This window comes from Oncorhynchus kisutch, linkage group LG30 (assembly GCF_002021735.2).
Source record: "Oncorhynchus kisutch isolate 150728-3 linkage group LG30, Okis_V2, whole genome shotgun sequence".
Classification (NCBI taxonomy): Eukaryota; Metazoa; Chordata; class Actinopteri; order Salmoniformes; family Salmonidae; genus Oncorhynchus; species Oncorhynchus kisutch.
Window position 1 is genome coordinate 37,937,357 of NC_034203.2, and position 9,520 is coordinate 37,946,876.

Consider the following 9,520-nt stretch of genomic DNA (forward strand, 5'->3'; position numbering starts at 1 on the left):
GAGTTGATTGACACTGTGTGCCAATGTATGTGTGTGAGTGTGAGTGTGTGTGTACAGTATGTGACAAGAACAGAGGGTTCAGGTTCAACATTTCAAACTTACATAAACACATGTTCGTGCCAGCCACAGGCATTTATTTTCAGACACCTCTCTGTCCTGTACATCTCAACTGTGAAATCAGTATCTAACCAAATAGGTCCCAAGCCTTCTGCTAACCTAGATATGAGAGGAGCAGTGGTAAATGGTCTCTAGCAGAGCATACCAGGTGTACTGAACTATCACTGTGGTTTTACAAAGAAGGCTGATAGAGCCAGGTGAAGGTGATATTCAGAACAAAGACTCTCTTGAACATTATCATTAAAAGTATATCTGTCGTCCCATTATATAACATCAATCAACATACTTTGGTCTTTCATTTAGTAGTCAGTACTACTGTTAAATTGCAATTCAGTTTGTCTGTCATTGAGTTTGTCTGGACAAAATCTTTAACATCCTGTTTGCCTGAAATGTTAAATATATAAAATGTGTTTCCTAAGATATACAAACGTTTAGTGTTTAAAGCAGAACTTTTTATGTTTTGCAAAAAATACATGTCGGCATGTTGAATAAAAAACATGAGCTGGCGCACACAAAGAGAAAAGGATTTTATGTGGATGTTCTGACAAACCTAAGGACATTGTGCAATAAAGTGCAGAAATAAAGGTTACGTGGAACATTTTTATGAATGTTGATTTGTGTTCTGTTCACATTTAATAACTCTACCGGACATTGTGATATTGATCCTTCACATACTGTCCAGCTGAACTTGTTACACGTTTCACTCTAGAGTCAAAAACACAAAGCTCCTCCCCAGATGTCACAGCTGATTGGCATAATATCCATGAGACCAATGAGATGAGAGTTGATACCAACACAGAGCCTGTATGTGGGGAGTAGAAGGTGGTTTCCCCCCTCTGTCATCCATCTGGGGGTCTACACAGAAAAAATCCACACCCGATGGTTGTATTGGAATAATCCCAGACATTTCCAACAGCACATCTTTGCAGCGGTTTCTGTCTTTCCTACTAACCCACCAAAAACACATATTTAAGCTACATTTTTGGAAGAAAAGACAAGTGTCATCTAGGTGGGTCGCAAACACTCATCTGCGCCATTTCAAAAATAAATAAAAATCGGGTGATGCCCAGCAACATCTGTGACCCTCCAGGGAGGTCAACGCACTGCGGCCAATATGCTGTAATTTTGTCTGCTTTGTAGTCACTTTTGTCTGCAACTTCTCTTTTCTACCATTGAATCAGATCCACATTAGCTGACATCTGCATAGTTGTTGTTTTGGTGGTGTCGAATGTGTAACTGCGTTAGAGCTGTCAAATCCACAATCTGCTCCTGGCATTATACCTAAAGCGGCATTGCTTTTGGCGACACAGAGTCGTATTAAGAGAAATCACATTAAGAAATCACATTGTTTACATGTTCAAACACAAATGTGAGGTGTTATCTACAGCTCAATTAGGCTGATAGAAATCCTCATCATTTAGTTGAATTATTTTTAATTTGACTGTAATTGTTTCTATATAGCCTACACTTTCTTGTTCTGAACTTCTAACCTGAGTGGAATGGGTGTGGCTTTGTGACAATGATCAAGAGCAGCTGCTCACCGATTTGACAGCTCTAACGTAGTTACACCTCCAACACACCACACCGCCAAACATCTTATATGTTGGTGTCGGCTATCGCTGGATGAAATCCCCTAGAGTCCATTGAAGCACCGGTGCGTCAATCTAAATAACAAACCAAAAAATCCCCATCAAAATCTGTCAGTTTAAGCTACATATATCTGTTTCTTTTGCATGGGCTGCATCCCAATCCACCGCATCTGAAAATGTCGCCCTTCCGCATCTGGGGTGATAGGTGGCAGAGCCAGAGCAGTGTTCGTCAGACCATAAGACGGTCTTCTCACAAAAACGTCTGTAGTGTTTGGCCTACAAACTAATACGAAAGGGAGACTCAAAAACACGATGGTGTTCTCCGTTTTGCTCTACGACCCCCATAAGCCCCACGGGACTCCTATGACATCAGTAACGCTGATGTGCCAACTTCTGTCTGTAGCTTCTTAACCGTTTAGACTACTCTATCATGCAGGTGAATAAGGGAGTTTACTTGACCTTCTGAATTTCATACATGATACTCTACATCTTGTGTCACACTCAATGTGGTCCCCACATCTCACTTGAATTCTTGGTGGAACAACCACCCATCTACATCCCCCTTCTTTTAACTTGCAACACTAACAATGTTCAATGTTACACAGCCTATTGTGACCCCATTGTCTTATGGTTTTAGGCCTAAGAATTCCAAAAGTGATCATCTTTGGGATTGGGCTTGCTTACCCTTCCAGACCGAGTCAGTGTTAGGGCAGGATCGCCAGCTAGAAGAGCTGACCCTGGTGAAACCTTTTTAGAAACAGCTCCAGTGCCAGGGGCAGTAGGGACAGGCTCTAATGGACTGAGCTGCCTTGCACTGTGGTCTTAGTACACTTCTCCCCTCATTCTTTGTTGTGTCAGAGCCTCCTTCACTACAGGGCGAAGCATCTCTGTGGTTGTGAGAAGCATTTTCCAAGTCCTCCTGGAAAACAGTCTCTTCTCGGGGAAGGATGCGCACAAACAGCAATGCAGCTTGGATATCGGACTGGTCTCTGTGACACTTTTCCAATAAGTGTTTTGCTGAGCGTACAGCGCTCTCCACCAACCCACCAACCCGCTCTCCACCAACCCACCAACCTCTCCACCAACCCACCAACCTCTCCACCAACCCACCAATCTCTCCACCAACCCACCAACCTCTCCACCAACACACCAACCCGCTCTCCACCAACCCACCAACCTCTCCACCAACCCACCAACCCGCTCTCCACCAACTCACCAACCTCTCCACCAACCCACGAACATCTCCACCAACCCACCAACCTCTCCACCAACCCACCAACCTGCTCTCCACCAACCCACCAACCTCTCCACCAACCCACCAACCTCTCCACCAACCCACCAACCCGCTCTCCACCAACCCACCAACCCGCTCTCCACCAACCCACCAACCTCTCCACCAACCCACCAACCTCTCCACCAACCCACCAACCCGCTCTCCACCAACCCACCAACCTCTCCACCAACACACCAACCCGCTCTCCACCAACCCACCAACCTCTCCACCAACCCACCAACCTCTCCACCAACCCACCAACCCGCTCTCCACCAACCCACCAACCTCTCCACCAACCCACCAACCTCTCCACCAACCCACCAACCCGCTCTCCACCAACCCACCAACCCGCTCTCCACCAACCCACCAACCTCTCCAACAACCCACCAACCTCTCCACCAACCCACCAACCCGCTCTCCACCAACCCACCAACCCGCTCTCCACCAACCCACCAACCTCTCCACCAACCCACCAACCTCTCCACCAACCCACCAACCTCTCCACCAACCTGCTCTCCACCAACCCACCAACCCGCTCTCCACCAACCCACCAACCCGCTCTCCACCAACCCACCAACCTCTCCACCAACCCGTTACGCAGGCCTGGGCAATTCCAGTCCTCGGGGGCCTGATTGGTGTCACACTTCCCCATCCCTAGCAAACAGACCTGATTTAAACAAATTTCATTTTTAACTGTATCACGTTTAATGTCCCTGTACCACATTTAAGATCCCTGTAGAGACTGGCCTGGACAAATCCCTGTAGAGACTGGCCTGGACAGATCCCTGTAGAGACTGGCCTGGACAAAGTCCTGTAGAGACTTGACTGGACAGATCCCTGTAGAGACTGGCCTGGACAAATCCCTGTAGAGACTGGCCTGGACAGATCCCTGTAGAGACGCCTTGGACAGACCTCTGTAGAGACTAGCCTGGACAGATCCCTGTAGAGAATGGCCTTGGACAGATCCCTGTAGAGAATGGCCTTGGACACATCCTTGTAGAGACTGGCCTGGACAGATCCTATATACATCATACCTGCTGTATACCCCCCATCATACCTACTGTATACCCTCCATCATACCTACTGTATACCCTCCATCATACCTACTGTATAACCTCCATCATACCTGATGTATACCAACCATCATACCTACTGTATAACCTCCATCATACCTGATGTATACCCTCCATCATACCTACTATATACCCTCCATCATACCTACTGTATACCCTCAATCATACCTACTGTATACCCTCCATCATACCTGATGTATCCCTCCATCAAACCTACTGTATACCCTCCATCATACCTACTGTATACCCTCCATCATACCTACTGTATACCCTATATCATACCTACTGTATACCCTCCATCATACCTACTGTATACTCTCCATCATACCTACTGTATACCCTCCATCATACCTACTGTATACCCTCCATCATACCTACTGTATACCCTCCATCATACCTACTGTATACCCTATATCATACCTACTGTATACCCTCCATCATACCTACTGTATACTCTCCATCATACCTACTGTATACCCTCCATCATACCTACTGTATACCCTCCATCATACCTACTGTATACCCTATATCATACCTACTGTATACCCTCCATCATACCTACTGTATACCCTATATCATACCTACTGTATACCCTCCATCATACCTACTGTATACCCTATATCATACCTACTGTATACCCTCCATCATACCTACTGTATACTCTCCATCATACCTACTGTATACCCTCCATCATACCTACTGTATACCCTCCATCATACCTACTGTATACCCTCCATCATACCTACTGTATACCCTATATCATACCTACTGTATACCCTCCATCATACCTACTGTATACTATCCATCATACCTACTGTATACCCTCCATCATACCTACGGTATACCCTCCATCATACCTACTCTACACCCTCCATCATACCTACTGTATACCCTCCATCATACCTACTGTATACCCTCCATCATACCTGCTGTATACCCTCCATCATACCTATTGTATACCCTCCATCATACCTACTGTATACCCTATATCATACCTACTGTATACCCTCCATCATACCTACAGTATACCCTATACCCTCCATCATACCTACTGTATACCCTCCATCATACCTACTGTATACCCTCCATTATACCTACTCTACACCCTCCATCATACCTACTGTATACCCTCCATCATACCTACTGTATACCCTCCATCATACCTGCTGTATACCCTCCATCATACCTATTGTATACCCTCCATCATACCTACTGTATACCCTATATCATACCTACTGTATACCCTCCATCATACCTACTGTATACCCTATACCCTCCATCATACCTACTGTATACCCTACATCATACCTACTGTATACCCTCCATCATACCTTATGTACCCTCCATCATACCTACTGTATACCCTCCATTATACCTACTGTATACCCTCCATCATACCTTATGTACCCTCCATCATACCTGCTGTATACCCTCCATCATACCTTATGTACCCTCCATCATACCTACTGTATACCCTCCATCATACCTGATGTACCATCCAGCATTCCTACTGTATACCCTCCATCATACCTACTGTATACCCTCCATCATACCTGATGTATACCCTCCATCATACCTACTGTATGTCCTCCATCATACCTAGTGTATAACCTCAATCATACCTACTGTATACCCTCCATCAAACCTACTGTATACCCTCCATCATACCTACTGTATACCCTCCATCATACCTACTGTATACCCTATATCATACCTACTGTATACCCTCCATCATACCTACTGTATACTCTCCATCATACCTACTGTATACCCTCCATCATACCTACTGTATACCCTCCATCATACCTACTGTATACCCTCCATCATACCTACTGTATACCCTATATCATACCTACTGTATACCCTCCATCATACCTACTGTATACTCTCCATCATACCTACTGTATACCCTCCATCATACCTACTGTATACCCTCCATCATACCTACTGTATACCCTATATCATACCTACTGTATACCCTCCATCATACCTACTGTATACCCTATATCATACCTACTGTATACCCTCCATCATACCTACTGTATACCCTATATCATACCTACTGTATACCCTCCATCATACCTACTGTATACTCTCCATCATACCTACTGTATACCCTCCATCATACCTACTGTATACCCTCCATCATACCTACTGTATACCCTCCATCATACCTACTGTATACCCTATATCATACCTACTGTATACCCTCCATCATACCTACTGTATACTATCCATCATACCTACTGTATACCCTCCATCATACCTACTCTACACCCTCCATCATACCTACTGTATACCCTCCATCATACCTACTGTATACCCTCCATCATACCTGCTGTATACCCTCCATCATACCTATTGTATACCCTCCATCATACCTACTGTATACCCTATATCATACCTACTGTATACCCTCCATCATACCTACTGTATACCCTATACCCTCCATCATACCTACTGTATACCCTCCATCATACCTACTGTATACCCTCCATCATACCTACTCTACACCCTCCATCATACCTACTGTATACCCTCCATCATACCTACTGTATACCCTCCATCATACCTGCTGTATACCCTCCATCATACCTATTGTATACCCTCCATCATACCTACTGTATACCCTATATCATACCTACTGTATACCCTCCATCATACCTACTGTATACCCTATACCCTCCATCATACCTACTGTATACCCTACATCATACCTACTGTACCCTCCATCATACCTTATGTACCCTCCATCATACCTACTGTATACCCTCCATTATACCTACTGTATACCCTCCATCATACCTTATTGGTACCCTCCATCATACCTACTGTATACCCTCATCATACCTTATGTACCCTCCATCATACCTACTGTATACCCTCCATCATACCTTATGTACCCTCCAGCATTCCTACTGTATGCCCTCCATCATACCTACTGTATACCTCCATCATACCTGATGTATACCCTCCATCATACCTACTGTATGTCCTCCATCATACCTAGTGTATAACCTCCATCATACCTACTGTATACCCTCCATCACACCTACTGTATACCCTCCATCATACTTACTGTATACCCTCCATCATACCTACAGTATACCCTCCATCATACCTGATGATACCTCCATCATACCTACTGTATATCCTCCATCATACCTACTGTATACCCTCCATCATACCTACTGTATACCCTCCATCATACCTACTGTATACCCTCCATCATACCTACTGTATACCCTCCATCATACCTACTGTATACCCTCCATCATACCTACTGTATACCCTCCATCATACCTACTGTATACCCTCCATCATACCTACTGTATACCCTCCATCATACCTACTGTATACCCTCCATCATACCTACTGTATACCCTCCATCATACCTACTGTATACCCTCCATCATACCTACTGTATACCCTCCATCATACCTACTGTATACCCTCCATCATACCTACTGTATACCCTCCATCATACCTACTGTATACCCTCCATCATACCTACTGTATACCCTCCATCATACCTACTGTATACCCTCCATCATACCTACTGTATACCCTCCATCATACCTACTGTATACCCTCCATCATACCTACTGTATACCCTCCATCATACCTACTGTATACCCTCCATCATACCTACTGTATACCCTCCATCATACCTACTGTATACCCTCCATCATACCTACTGTATACCCTCCATCATACCTACTGTATACCCTCCATCATACCTACTGTATACCCTCCATCATACCTACTGTATACCCTCCATCATACCTACTGTATACCCTCCATCATACCTACTGTATACCCTCCATCATACCTACTGTATACCCTCCATCATACCTACTGTATACCCTCCATCATACCTACTGTATACCCTCCATCATACCTACTGTATACCCTCCATCATACCTACTGTATACCCTCCATCATACCTACTGTATACCCTCCATCATACCTACTGTATACCCTCCATCATACCTACTGTATACCCTCCATCATACCTACTGTATACCCTCCATCATACCTACTGTATACCCTCCATCATACCTACTGTATACCCTCCATCATACCTACTGTATACCCTCCATCATACCTACTGTATACCCTCCATCATACCTACTGTATACCCTCCATCATACCTACTGTATACCCTCCATCATACCTACTGTATACCCTCCATCATACCTACTGTATACCCTCCATCATACCTACTGTATACCCTCCATCATACCTACTGTATACCCTCCATCATACCTACTGTATACCCTCCATCATACCTACTGTATACCCTCCATCATACCTACTGTATACCCTCCATCATACCTACTGTATACCCTCCATCATACCTACTGTATACCCTCCATCATACCTACTGTATACCCTCCATCATACCTACTGTATACCCTCCATCATACCTACTGTATACCCTCCATCATACCTACTGTATACCCTCCATCATACCTACTGTATACCCTCCATCATACCTACTGTATACCCTCCATCATACCTACTGTATACCCTCCATCATACCTACTGTATACCCTCCATCATACCTACTGTATACCCTCCATCATACCTACTGTATACCCTCCATCATACCTACTGTATACCCTCCATCATACCTACTGTATACCCTCCATCATACCTACTGTATACCCTCCATCATACCTACTGTATACCCTCCATCATACCTACTGTATACCCTCCATCATACCTACTGTATACCCTCCATCATACCTACTGTATACCCTCCATCATACCTACTGTATACCCTCCATCATACCTACTGTATACCCTCCATCATACCTACTGTATACCCTCCATCATACCTACTGTATACCCTCCATCATACCTACTGTATACCCTCCATCATACCTACTGTATACCCTCCATCATACCTACTGTATACCCTCCATCATACCTACTGTATACCCTCCATCATACCTACTGTATACCCTCCATCATACCTACTGTATACCCTCCATCATACCTACTGTATACCCTCCATCATACCTACTGTATACCCTCCATCATACCTACTGTATACCCTCCATCATACCTACTGTATACCCTCCATCATACCTACTGTATACCCTCCATCATACCTACTGTATACCCTCCATCATACCTACTGTATACCCTCCATCATACCTACTGTATACCCTCCATCATACCTACTGTATACCCTCCATCATACCTACTGTATACCCTCCATCATACCTACTGTATACCCTCCATCATACCTACTGTATACCCTCCATCATACCTACTGTATACCCTCCATCATACCTACTGTATACCCTCCATCATACCTACTGTATACCCTCCATCATACCTACTGTATACCCTCCATCATACCTACTGTATACCCTCCATCATACCTACTGTATACCCTCCATCATACCTACTGTATACCCTCCATCATACCTACTGTATACCCTCCATCATACCTA